General features: G+C 26.4%; 1 long non-coding RNA gene across 2 annotated transcripts; it reads right to left on the bottom strand.

Annotated features, from left to right (window-relative positions):
- Positions 1-5,386: 5,386 nt before the first annotated feature.
- On the bottom strand, positions 5,387-6,837 carry LOC125575157. Of its 2 annotated transcripts, XR_001285691.3 has the most exons (4): positions 6,570-6,816; positions 6,076-6,467; positions 5,841-5,960; positions 5,387-5,757 (listed from the first exon to the last, which is right to left on the bottom strand). It is a non-coding gene; the product is annotated as an uncharacterized LOC125575157 (long non-coding RNA). The 2 variants fall into 2 exon arrangements; XR_007315150.1 differs by having other exon boundaries at positions 6,076-6,837.
- Between the last annotated feature and the right edge of the window lie 7,721 nt (positions 6,838-14,558).

Raw genomic sequence — 14,558 nt, 5'->3', positions numbered from 1 at the left:
CTTCAGTATATAAAGTATTTACCAAAAACTCAATATTTTCGAAGGGGTTAACCCATGGATTTGGAGAAAATTTCAAAAAATATGAAAATATTGTTTTAATGCATAGTTGCATCCTGCACTAACCTATGATGATGTTCAAAGAGGTTTGGAGCCTTTGATGTCTCCGTTTTTCAAGAAAATAATTATTTTATAGTAGTTATTTCATCGATTTAGGGAGTATTAAAAAGTTTAACTAAGTTAATTGAAAAAAAAATTATAACGATTCCCATATACCATGAAAAAGAACTTAAAATACATAAATAGAAATGTAAAATGTTGTTAGAAATGTTAAAACAAAACTAAAGATTATAGGTTCAGTATATAAAGTATTCACCAAAAACTCAATATTTTCGAAGGGGTTACACATGGATTTTGAGAAAAATTTCAAAAAATATGACTATATTGTTTTAATGCATAGTTGCATCCTGCACTACCATATAATGATGTTCAACGAGGTTTGGAGCCTTTGTTGTCTCTGTTTTTCAAGAAAATAGTTATTTTATTGTAGTTATTTAATCAATTTAGGGAGTATTATGAAGTTTTATTAAATTAATTGATATAAAAATTATAACAATTCCCATACACCATGAAAAAGAGCTTAAAATACATTAATACAAATGTAGAATGTGGATTGAAATATTAAAACAACACTAAAGATTATAGGCTTTAGTATATAAAGTATTTATCAAAAACTCAATATTTTCACAGGGGTTAACACATGGATTTTGAGAAAATTTCAAAAAATATGATTATATTGTTTTAATGCATACCTAGCTGCATCCGACACTAACATATGATGATGTTCAACGAGGTTTGGAGCCTTTGTTGTCTCTGTATTTCAAGAAAATAGTTACTTTATTGTTGTTATTTCATCGATTTAGGGAATATTGCAAAGTTTTACTATATTAATTGTAAAAAAATTATAACGATTCTCATATACCATGAAAAATAGCTTAAAAGACATTAATACAAATGTAGAATGCGGTTAGAAATATTAAAACAACACTAAAGATTATAGGCTTTAGTATATAAAGTATTTACTAAAAATTCAATATTTTCGAAGGGGATAAAACATGGATTTTGAAATTTTTTTTTAAAATATGACAATATTGTTTTAATGCATAGTTGCATCTTGCACTAACATATGATGATGTTCAACAAGGTTTGGAGCCTTGGTTGTCTCTGTTTTTCAAGAAAATAGTATTTTATAGTAGTTATTTCATCGGTTTAGGGAGTATTAAGAAGTTTAACTAAATTAATTGATAAAAATATTATAACGATTCCCATATACCATGAAAAAGAGTTTAAAATACATTAATACAAATGTAGAATGTGGTTAGAAATATTAAAACATCACTAAATATTATAGGCTTTAGTATATAAAGTATTTACCAAAAACTCAATATTATTGAAGAGGTTAACACATGGATTTTGAGAAAATGTCAAAAAATATGAAAATATTGTTTTAATGCATAGTTGCATCCTGCACTAACCTATGATGATGTTCAAAGAGGATTGGAGCCTTTGTTGTCATTGTTTTTCAAGAAAATAGTTATTTTATAGTAGTTATTTCATCTATTTAGATAGTATTATGAAGTTTTACTAAATTAATTGATAAAAAAATTATAACGATACCCATATTCCATCAAAAAGAGCTTAAAATACATTAATACAAATGTAGAATGTGGTTAGAAATTTAAAATAACACTAAAGATTATAGGCTTCAGTATATAAAGTATTTACCAAAAACTCAATATATTTGAAGGGGTTACACATGGATTTTTAGAAAATTTAAAAAAATATTACTATATTGTTTTAATGCATAGTTGCATCATGCACTACCATATGATGATGTTCAACGAGGTTTGGAGCCTTTGTTGTCTCCGTTTTTCAAAAAAATAGTTATTTTATTGTAGTTATTTAATCGATTTAGGGAGTATTATGAAGTTTTACTAAATAAATTGATAAAAAAATTATAACGATTCCCATATACTATGATAAAGAGCTTAAAATACATTAATACAAATGTAGAATGTGGTTAGAAATTTTAAAACAATACTAAAGATTATAGGTTCAGTATATAAAGTATTTACCAAACACTCAATATTTTCGAAGGGGTTAACACATGGATTTTGAGAAAATTTTTAAAATATATGATTATAATGTTTTAATGAATAGCTAGCTGCATCCGGCACTAACATATGATGATGTTCAACGAGGTTTGGAGCCTTTTTTGTCTCTATATTTCAAGAAAATAGTTACTTTATTGTAGTTATTTCATCGATTTAGGAAATATTACAAAGTCTTACAAAATTAATTGATAAAAAAATTATAACGATTCCCATATACCATGAAAAATAGTTTAAAATACATTAATACAAATGTAAAATGCGGTTAGAAATATTAAAACAACACTAAAGATTATAGGCTTCAGTATATAAAGTATTTACCAAAAACTCAATATTTTTGAAGAGGTTAACACATGGATTTTGAGAAAATTTCAAAAAATATTACTATATTGTTTTAATGCATAGTTGCATCATGCACTACCATATGATGATGTTCAAAGAGTTTTGGAGCCTTTGTTGTCTCCGTTTTTCAAGAAAATAGTTATTTTAAAATAGTTATTTCATCGATTTAGGGAGTATTATAAATTTTTAATAAATTAATTGATAAACAAATTATAATCATTCCCATATACCATGAAAAAGAGCTTAAAATACATTAATACAAATGTAGAATGTGGTTTGAAATTTTAAAACAACACTAAAGATTATAGGCTTCAGTATATAAAATATTTACCAAAAACTCAATATTTTCGAAGGGGTTAACACATGGATTTTGAGAAAATTTCAAACAAATATGACTATACTGTTTTAATGCATAGCTGCATCTGACACTAACATATGATGATGTTCAACGAGGTTTGGAGCCTTTTATGTCCCTGTTTTATAAGAAAATAGTTATTTTATTGTAGTTATTTCATCGATTTAGGGAGTATTATGAAGTTTTAATAAATTAATTTATAAAGAAATTATAACCATTTCCATATACCATGGAAAAGAGCTTAAAATACATTAATACAAATGTAGAATGTGGTTTGAATTTTTAAAACAACACTAAAGATTATAGGCTTCAGTATATAAAATATTTACCAAAAACTCAGTATTTTTGAAGAGGTTAACACATGGATTTTGAGAAAATTTCAAAAAATATGACTATATTGTTTTAATGCATCCTGCAGTACCATATGATGATGTTCAACGAGGTTTGGAGTTTTTGTTGTCTCCTTTTTTTCAAGAAAATAATTATTTTATTGTAGTTATTTAATCAATTTAGAGAGTATTATGAAGTTTTACTAAATTAATTGATAAAAAAATTATAACGATTCCCATATACCATGATAAAAAGCTTAAAATACATTAATACAAATGTAGAATGTGGTTAGAAATTTTAAAACAAAACTAAAGATTTTAGGTTCAGTATATAAAGTATTTACCAAAAACTCAATATTTTTGAAGGGGACACATGGATTTTGAGAAAATTTCAAAAAATATGATTATATTGTTTTAATGCATAGCTAGCTGCATCCGACACTAAAATATGATGATGTTCAACGAGGTTTGGAGCCTTTGTTGTCTCTGTATTTCAAGAAAATAGTTACTTTATTGTAGTTATTTCATCGATTTAGGAAATATTACAAAGTTTTACAAAATTAATTGATAAAAAATTTATAACGATTCCCATATACCATGAAAAATAGTTTAAAATACATTAATACAAATGTAGAATGCGGTTAGAAATATTAAAACAACACTAAAGATTATAGGCTTTAGTATATAAAGTACTAGGGCCAGCCCGCCCTACGGACGGGATATACTTTACTTGTGATTTTTGTTAATAGTTTTTTTTTAATGTTTTTATAGTTTGTGTCTTAGATTTGCATTTGCAAAAGATATGCATAATGCACTACAAAACAAATTATATTATATCACATAAATAGTATTAGAAAAAATAAATGATATATTAATCTTTGTTAAGCAAGTGAAAATCAATTAAAAAGTATATAGTATATTTATATACGTGTAAAAATATACAGTTTACTCTAAACTTTAAACAATTTCAATTTTTATTATTGTTTCTGTTGTTTTTATTAGAAATCAAAGGTTTAATAAATTAATAAAAAACTTTTATTTTTTCATTAATGTAATTATTTTATATTTTTAGTGTTTGTTATATATATTTTTATTATAAAAATAAGTAAAATAAAAATACTTGTAACTACAGTTGAATTTCAATACAAAAATTATTAATTATTTTTCATTCATATATATTTATTTTGAATGTGTTGGTACTTTTTATATATTTTCAAACCTATTTATTTAGATAATGTGAAAAATGAATCAATTTACAGTTTGATTTTAAAGTTAGTTAAATAACATAACAATCTAAAATTGATTATTTAAGTATACACATATTTTAAAACTTTTATCAAAATGAAAATGAAAAAAATACAAAATTTTTAAGTTTCTTAAAATATTTAAAAATATTTAGTGGCGTAGGACATAATTTCATTGTTATTTGAGTTTGTTTGTTTTTTAATTTAACGATTTTCATACTCCTTGATAATATAATTTGTGGAGGCCAATATTAGCCAACTTATTAAAATTATAATAAATATGTTATGGTTAATTTCTGATACATCATATTTATGAAATGGTTGCTTGAAAATCGGAATTATTTTAATATATATATAATATTATTGTTTTATATTATTTATTTCTTTAATTATTCATCACGTAAAGTCTTCCAACCAATCTACCTTTGTCAGTTTTTTTGCTCCCAATCACATAGCTATTCCAAAAAAACATTTTCTTGAGAAGCAAAAACAAAAGAAATATGTCTTAATAACATTTAACTTTTTATTAAAACTTAGCGAGCTTTATGTATAGATTTTATTATAATTATGTTAAACTTGTTTAGTAATTTTTGATACATCATTTTTATGAAATGGTTAATTGAAACATAAACTATTTTAGTATATAGAGTGTTGATAATATTATTATTTTCCTTAGTTAGTCACTACTTAACGTCTTCAATCCAACCCACCTTTATCAAATTTTTTGTTCCTATTCAGATAGTTATTTCGATTTTTTTTTTCTCAGAACAAAAAGCATAAGATATGTTTTAGTAACATTTCACTCTCTCTCAAAACTTAGCGCGCTTATGTATATGTTTTATCAAGCTTGTGTTATAACTTTTATTTTTTATATTTTCTTAAATTTTTTTTAATGTTGCAATCAAGATTAGTATCATAATCATACCCTTTTTTTTGCTAAAGATAATATACTATTAAAAAAAATGAAAGCCTTTTACAAAAAAAAAAACTTGTAAGACTAAAAAATAACAAACCAACACGGCACTTTCAAAGAACAGAATCTCACTATAATATATGCTTAGCTCGTTCCACAGCAAGTCATAGTTAGATCATAGTAGCAACTGTCTCCATACAGGTGTCAGCTCTTACGTCAGAATCCAAAACTTACTTTGAAGCTTTGATGACAATTTGATTATTATCCCACCGAATGAACTCGGTTCTGGTGTCACAAGTCTTCCTCACAGTGAAGAAACCTTTGTGTCCACAAACCTCACACCTTGCAGTTAGCTTTGTGACAGAATCATCTATTGGTACAATATCAAGAACATCACCAACTCCTCCTAAATTTTACCAAGAAAGGATCATTAAAGTTAAAGCTCAACGGAAAATGTTAAAGATTTAAAGTAAAAATGTCAAGTAACACCTTAAATAATCACTATCAACGACTGCAACAATAACAGTGTTGCCATCATCATCAGCGTCTTTGCAGCAAAACTCATAAAGATCTCCAGTTCTCTGTTTCGTCAATACCAATCACATCAAGCTGCCAATCATTTTGAAAAAAAATACATCTTCAATCCAAATCCTTCACAATAAGACAACAATTACTACCAAAAAGGACAAAAGACTCTTTTTTTTTTTAGGACAAAAGACTTTACCTTGTCGTAAGCATCTTGTCTGAATCACTCAGGAAAAGACATAAGATCTGGAAGAACCCAGCAAGGGAATCCAATTCCTTCATGAACAACGGTGTGGTGGTGATTGAGATTGGGATCCCTTAGAGGAATACGTAAGCTCCGTTACCAAAGAGAGACATACGGCGAACTTCCAGTTAGAGCTAAACGCGGCAACTTAACCTCAACGGTGGAAGAACATGAACCTACTTCAGATCAGAGGAGCTAGCCATTTGAAGGAAATAAGCTTTCTTTGTTGTTTTTACGGTTGCTGAAACTGCAGCCGTTGAGATGAAGCGATTCAAGTCCTGTTGCTTTCTGGAATAGCCCAACACCGCCGTATCTAGCTCCGGTCAGATACATAAACAGTAGCAATTCTGAACAATAACAACGGGAACTTGGAATCTCAGAGAAATCGCAAAGAGAGATGAAAAAGAGAGAGAATGGTTTTGAGAGGAAGAAAGCATATCTTTTTATACCAGTAGAAACACCGAAGATCAACACACATTAAAGTGTAGATCGTGGCCAAAGGAATTAAAAACATGTTTAATGCGATTGATCTGGAAGTAGTTTTGTTTCGAGTGATCGAAAGAAGGCTAAAGGACGTGATCCAAACACAGGAACAGAATCCGTGAAGCCACAGAAGCAGATATGTCTCTCCGTATGGCAGAGATCGAAGAACGATAAGAACCCTAAGAACGTAACCGGGCCAACGTTAAATTTCAATAACAAAGCCCAAATTAAGATGAAGCCCATAAAATATCCACACACTTGATTAAATGATACGCTGAGTTTCGACCTCATGGGACAGGTGTCGGCACGACAGCATCTGAATTGATGACGTGGATGGCGACGTGGACCTCCTAAGAGAGAAGGAAACTGTTTTTTATATATAAAGATTTACCAAAAACTCAATATTTTTGAAGAGGTTGTTAACACATGGATTTTGAGAAAATTTCAAAAAGTAATACTATATTGTTTTAATGTATAGTTGCATCCTGCACTACTATATGATGATGTTCAATGAGGTTTGGAGGCTTTGTTGTCTCCGTTTTTCAAGAAAAAATAGTCATTTTATAGTAGTTATTTCTTCGATTTAGAGAGTATTATAAAGTTTTACAAAATTAATTGATAAAAAAATTATAATGATTCTCATATACCATGATAAAGAGCTTAAAATACATTAATACAAATGTAAAATGTAGTTAGAAATTTTAAAACAAAACTAAAGATTATAGGTTCACTATATAAAGTATTTACCAAAAACTCAATATTTTCGAAGGGGTTAACACATGGATTTTGAGAAAATTTCAAAAAATAGGATTATATTGTTTTAATGAATAGCTAGCTGCATCCGGCAATAACATATGATGATGTTCAACGAGGTTTGGAGCCTTTGTTATCTCGGTATTTCAAGAAAATAGTTACTTTATTGTAGTTATTTCATCGATTTAGGGAATATTACAAAGTTTTGCTAATTTAATTGATAAAAAAATTATAACGATTCCCATATACCATGAAAAAGAGCTTAAAATACATTAATACAAATGTAGAATGTGGTTAAAAATATTTAAACAACACTAAATATTATAGGCTTTAGTATATAAAATATTTACCAAAACTCAATATTTTTGAAGAGGGTTAACACATTGATTTTGAGAAAATGTCAAAAATATGAAAATATTATTTTAATGCATAGTTGCATCCTGCACTAACCTATGATGATGTTCAAGGAGGTTTAGAGCCTTTGTTGTCTCCGCTTTTCAAGAAAATAGTTATTTTATAGTAGTTATTTCATCGATTTAGGGAGTATTAAGAAGTTTTACTAAATTAATTGATAAAAAAATTATAATGATTCCCATATACCATGAAAAAGAGTTTAAAATATATTAATACAAATGAAGAATGTTGTTAGAAATTTTAAAACAAAACTAAAGATTATAGGTTCAGTATATAAAGTATTTACCAAAAACTCAATATTTTTGAAGAGGTTAACACATGGATTTTGAGAAAATTTCAAAAAATATGACTATATTGTTTTAATGCATAGTTGCATCCTGCACTAACATATGATGATGTTCAACGAGGTTTAGAGCCTTGGTTGTCTCCGTTTTTCAAGAACATAGTAATTTTATTGTAGTTATTTAATTGAATTATGGAGTATTATGAAGTTTTACTAAATTAATTGATAAAAAAATTATAACGATCCCTATATACCATGATAAAGAGCTTAAAATACATTAATACAAATGTAGAATGTGGTTTGAAATTTTAAAACAATACTAAATATTATAGGCTTCCGTATATAAAGTATTTACCAAAAACTCAATATTTTCGCAGGGGTTAGTTAACACATGGATTTTGAGAAAATTTCAAAAAATATGACTATATTGTTTTAATGCGTAGTTGCATCCAGCACTACTATATGATGATGTGCAGCGTGGTTTGGAGGCTTTATTGTCTCCGTTTTTCAAGAAAATAGTTCTTTCATTGTAGTTATTTAATCGATTTAAGGAGTATTATGAAGTTTTACAAAATTAATTGATAAAAAATTATAACGATTCCCATATACCATGATAAAGAGCTTAAAATACATTAATACAAATGTAGAATGTGGTTAGAAATTTTAAAACAAAATTAAAGATTATAGGTTCAGTATATAAAGTATTTACCAAAAACTCAATATTTTTGAAGGGGTTAACACATGGATTTTGAGAAAATTTCAAAAAATATGATTATATTGTTTTAATGCATACCTAGCTGCATCCGACACTAACATATGATGATGTTCAACGAGGTTTGGAGCCTTTGTTGTCTCTGTATTTCAAGAATATAGTTACTTTATTGTTGTTATTTCATCGATTTAGAGAATATTACAAAGTTTTACTAAATTAATTGATAAAAAATTATAACGATTCCCATATACCCTGAAAATGAGCTTAAAATACATTAATACAAATGTAAAATGTGGTTAGAAATTTAAAATAACACTAAAGATTATAGGCTTCAGTATATAAAGTATTTACCAAAAACTCAATATTTTCGAAGGGTTACATATGGATTTTGAGAAAATTTCAAAATATATTACTATATTGTTTTAATGCATCCTGCAGTACCATATGATGATGTTCAACGAGGTTTGGAGTCTTTGTTGTCTCTGTTTTTTTTCAAGAAAATAATTATTTTATTTTAGTTATTTAATCAATTTAGAGAGTATTATGAAGTTTTACTAAATTAATTGAAAAAAAAATTATAACGATTCCCATATACCATGATAAAAAGCTTAAAATACGTTAATACAAATGTAGAATGTGGTTAAAATTTTTAAAACAAAACTAAAGATTTTAGGTTCAGTATATAAAGTATTTACCAAAAACTCAATATTTTCGAAGGGTTACATATGGATTTTGAGAAAATTTCAAAAAATATTACTATATTGTTTTAATGCATAGTTGCATCATGCACTACCATATGATGATGTTCAACGAGGTTTGGAGCCTTTGTTGTCTCCGTTTTTCAAGAAAATAGTTATTTTATTGTAGTTATTTAATCGATTTAGGGAGTATTATGAAGTTTTACTAAATAAATTGATAAGAAAAGTATAACGATTCCCATATACCATGATAAAGAGCTTAAAATATATTAATACAAATGTAGAATGTGGTTAGAAATTTTAAAACAAAACTAAAGATTATAGGTTCAGTATATAAAGTATTTACCAAAAACTCAATATTTTCGAAGGGGTTAACACATGGATTTTGAGAAAATTTCAAAAAATATGACTATATTGTTTTAATGCATCCTGCAGTACCATATGATGATGTTCAACGAGGTTTGGAGTCTTTGTTGTCTCTGTTTTTTTTCAAGAAAATAATTATTTTATTTTAGTTATTTAATCAATTTATAGAGTATTATGAAGTTTTACTAAATTAATTGAAAACAAAATTATAACGATTCCCATATACCATGATAAAAAGCTTAAAATACGTTAATACAAATGTAGAATGTGGTTAAAATTTTTAAAACAAAACTAAAGATTTTAGGTTCAGTATATAAAGTATTTACCAAAAACTCAATATTTTCAAAGGGGACACATGGATTTTGAGAAAATTTCAAAAAATATGATTATATTGTTTTAATGCATAGCTAGCTGCATCCGGCACTAACATATGATGATGTTCAACGAGGTTTGGAGCCTTTGTTGTCTCTGTATTTCAAGAAAATAGTTATTTTATTGTAGATATTTCATCGATTTAGGAAATATTACAAAGTTTTACAAAATTAATTGATAAAAAAATTATAACGATTCCCATATACCATGAAAAATAGTTTAAAATACATTAATACAAATGTAGAATGCGGTTAGAAATATTAAAACAACACTAAAGATTATAAGCTTTAGTATATAAAGTATTTACCAAAAACTCAATATTTTTGAAGAGGTTGTTAACACATGGATTTTGAGAAAATTTCAAAAAATATGACTATATTGTTTTAATGCATAGTTGCATCCTGCACTACTATATGATGATGTTCAATGAGGTTTGGAGGCTTTGTTGTCTTCGTTTTTCAAGAAAAAATAGTCATTTTATAGTAGCTATTTCATCGATTTAGGGAGTATTATGAAGTTTTACAAAATTAATTGATAAAAAAATTATAATGATTCTCATAGACCATGATAAAGAGCTTAAAATACATTAATACAAATGTAGAATGTGGTTAGAAATCTTAAAAAAAAATTAAAGATTATAGGTTCAGTATATAAAGTATTTACCAAAAACTCAATATTGTCGAAGGGGTTAACACTTGGATTTTGAGAAAATTTCAAAAAATATGATTATATTGTTTTAATGAATAGCTAGCTGCATCCGGCAATAACATATGATGATGTTCAACGAGGTTTGGAGCCTTTGTTGTCTCTGTATTTCAAGAAAATAGTTACTTTATTGTAGTTATTTCATCGATTTAGGGAATATTACAAAGTTTTGCTAAATTAATTGATAAAAAAATTATAACGATTCCCATATACCATGAAAAAGAGCTTAAAATATATTAATACAAATGTAGAATGTGGTTAAAAATATTAAAACATAACTAAATATTATAGGCTTTAGTATATAAAGTATTTACCAAAAACTCAATATTTTTGATGAGGTTTGTTGTCTCCGTTATTCAAGAAAATAGTTATTTTATAGTAGTTATTTCATCGATTTAGGGAGTATTAAGAAATCTTACTAAATTAATTGAAAAAAAATTATAATGATTCCCATATACCATGAAAAAGAGCTTAAAATATATTAACACAAATGTAAAATGTTTTTAGAAATTTTAAAACAATACTAAAGATTATAGGTTCAGTATATAAAGTATTTACCAAAAACTCAATAATTTCGAAGGGGTGTTAACACATGGATTTTGAGAAAATTTCAAAAAATATGACTATATTGTTTTAATGCATAGCTGCATCCTGCACTAACATATGATGATGTTCAACGAGGTTTGGAGCCTTGATTGTCTCCGTTTTTCAAGAAAATAGTTATTTTATTATAGTTATTTCGTCGATTTAGGGAGTATTATGAAGTTTTACTAAATTAATTGATAAACAAATTATAACGATTCATATATACCATGAAAAGAGCTTATAATATATTAATACAAATGTAGAATGTGGTTAGAAATTAAAAAAAAAACACTAAAGATTATAGGCCTCAGTATATTAAGTATTTACCAAAAACACAATATTTTCGAAGGGGTTGTTAACACATTGGTTTTGAGAAGATTTCAAAAAATATAATAATATTGTTTCAATGCATAGTTGCATCTTACACTAATATATGATGATGTTCAAAGAGTTTTGGAGCCTTTGTTGTCTCCGTTTTTCAAGAAAATAGTTATTTTATACTAGTTATTTCATCAATTATGGAGTTTTATGAAGTTTTAATAAATTAATTGATAAACAAATTATAACCATTCCCATATACCATGAAAAAAGCTTAAAATACATTAATACAAATGTAAAATGTGGTTTGAAATTTTAAAACAACACTAAAGATTATAGGCTTCAGTATATAAAATATTTACCAAAAACTCAATATTTTCGAAGGGTTTAACACATGGATTTTGAGAAAATTTCAAACAAATATGACTATATTGTTTTAATGCATAGCATCATCCGGCACTAACATATGATGATGTTCAACGAGGTTTGGAGCCTTTTATGTCTCTGTTTTTCAAGAAAATAATTATTTTATAGTAGTTATTTCATCGATTTATGGAGTATTATGAAGTTTTAATAAATTAATTGATAAAGAAATTATAACCATTCCCATATACCATGAAAAAGAGCTTAAAATACATTAATACAAATGTAGAATGTGGTTTGAAATTTTAAAACAACACTAAAGATTATAGGCTTCATTATATAAAGTATTTACCAAAAACTCAATATTTTGAAGAGGTTAACACATGGATTTTGAGAAAATTTCAAAAAATATGACTATATTGATTTAATGCATAGTTGCATCCTGCACTAACATATGATAATGTTCAACGAGGTTTAGAGCCTTGGTTGTCTCCGTTTTTCAAGAACATAGTTATTTTATTGTAGTTATTTAATCGATTTAGAGAGTATTATGAAGTTTTACTAAATTAATTGATAAAAAAATTATAACGATCCCTATATACCATGATAAAGAGCTTAAAATACATTAATACAAATTTAGAATGTGGTTTGAAATTTTAAAACAATACTAAATATTATAGGCTTCCGTATATAAAGTATTTACCAAAAACTCAATATTTTCGAAGGGGTTAACACATGGATTTTGAGAAAATTTCAAAAAATATAACAATATTTTTCTAATGCATAGTTGCATCTTGCACTAACATATGATGATGTTCAAAGAGTTTTGGAGCCTTTGTTGTCTCCGTTTTTTAAGAAAATAGTTATTTTATAGTAGTTATTTCATCGATTTAGGGAGTATTATGAAGTTTTACTAAATTAATTGATTAAAATATTATAACGATTCCCATATACCATGAAAAAGAGCTTAAAATACATTAATACAAATGTAGAATGTGCTTAGAAATTTTAAAACAACACTAAAGATTATAGGCTTCAGTATATAAAGTATTTACCAAAAACTCAATATTTTGAAGAGAACACATGGATTTTGAGAAAATTTCAAAAAATATGACTATATTGTTTTAATGCATAGTTGCATCCTGCACTAACATATGATGATGTTCAACAAGGTTTAGAGCCTTGGTTGTCTCCGTTTTTCAAGAACATAGTTATTTTATAGTTATTTTATTGTAGTTATTTAATCGATTTAGGGAGTATTATGAAGATTTACTAAATTAATTGATAAAAAAATTATAACGATCCCTATATACCATGATAAAGAGCTTAAAATACGTTAATACAAATGTAGAATGTGGTTTGAAGTTTTAAAACAATACTAAATATTATAGGCTTCCGTATATAAAACATTTACTAAAAAACTCAATATTTTCGAAGGGGTTAACACATGGATTTTGAGAAAATTTCAAAAAATATAACAATATTGTTTTAATGCATAGTTGCATCTTGCACTAACATATGATGATGTTCATAGAGCTTTGGAGCCTTTGTTGTCTCCATTTTTCAAGAAATTAGTTATTTTATAGTAGTTATTTCACCGATTTATAAAGTATTATGAAGTTTTACTAAATTAATTGATAAAAAAATTATAACGATTCCCATTTACCATGAAAAAGAGCTTAAAATACATTAATGCAAATGTAGAATGTGGTTAGAAATATTAAAACAACACTAAAGATTATAGGCTTTAGTATATAAAGTATTTACCAAAAACTCAATATTTTTGAAGAGGTCAACACATGGATTTTGAGAAAATTTTCAAAAATATGACTATATTGATTTAAGGGTGAATTGGTTTAAACCCCTAAAAAAATGAAAATACCTATGATGTGAATAGTTTGTGTCTATGGAGAATGGTATAACATTGTGGGATTTAGGGTATTTGGTTAATTAGGGTAAAAGTCTAGTGTATGGGGTGCAATTTCCCTTGTTTTAATCTATAGCTGCATCATGCACTAAAATATGATGATGTTCAACGAGGTTTGGAGCCTTTGTTGTTTCCATTTTTCAAGAATAGTTATTTTATTGTAGTTATTTAATTGATTTAGGGAGTATTATGAAGTTTTACTAAAATAATTGATAACAAATTATAACGATCCCTATATACCATGATAAAGAGCTTAAAATACATTAATACAAATGTAGAATGTGGTTTGAAATTTTAAAACAATACTAAATATTATAGGCTTACGTATATAAAGTATTTACCAAAAACTCAATATTTTCGAAGGGGTTAACACATGGATTTTGAGAAAATTTCAAAAAATATAACAATATTGTTTTAATGCATAGTTGCACCTTGTACTAATATATGATGATGTTCAAA

Source organism: Brassica napus, chromosome A7 (genome assembly GCF_020379485.1).
Source record: "Brassica napus cultivar Da-Ae chromosome A7, Da-Ae, whole genome shotgun sequence".
Lineage (NCBI taxonomy): Eukaryota > Viridiplantae > Streptophyta > Magnoliopsida > Brassicales > Brassicaceae > Brassica > Brassica napus.
Note: the sequence above shows the minus strand (reverse complement) of the source record. Positions and strands in the feature narration are given on the sequence as shown.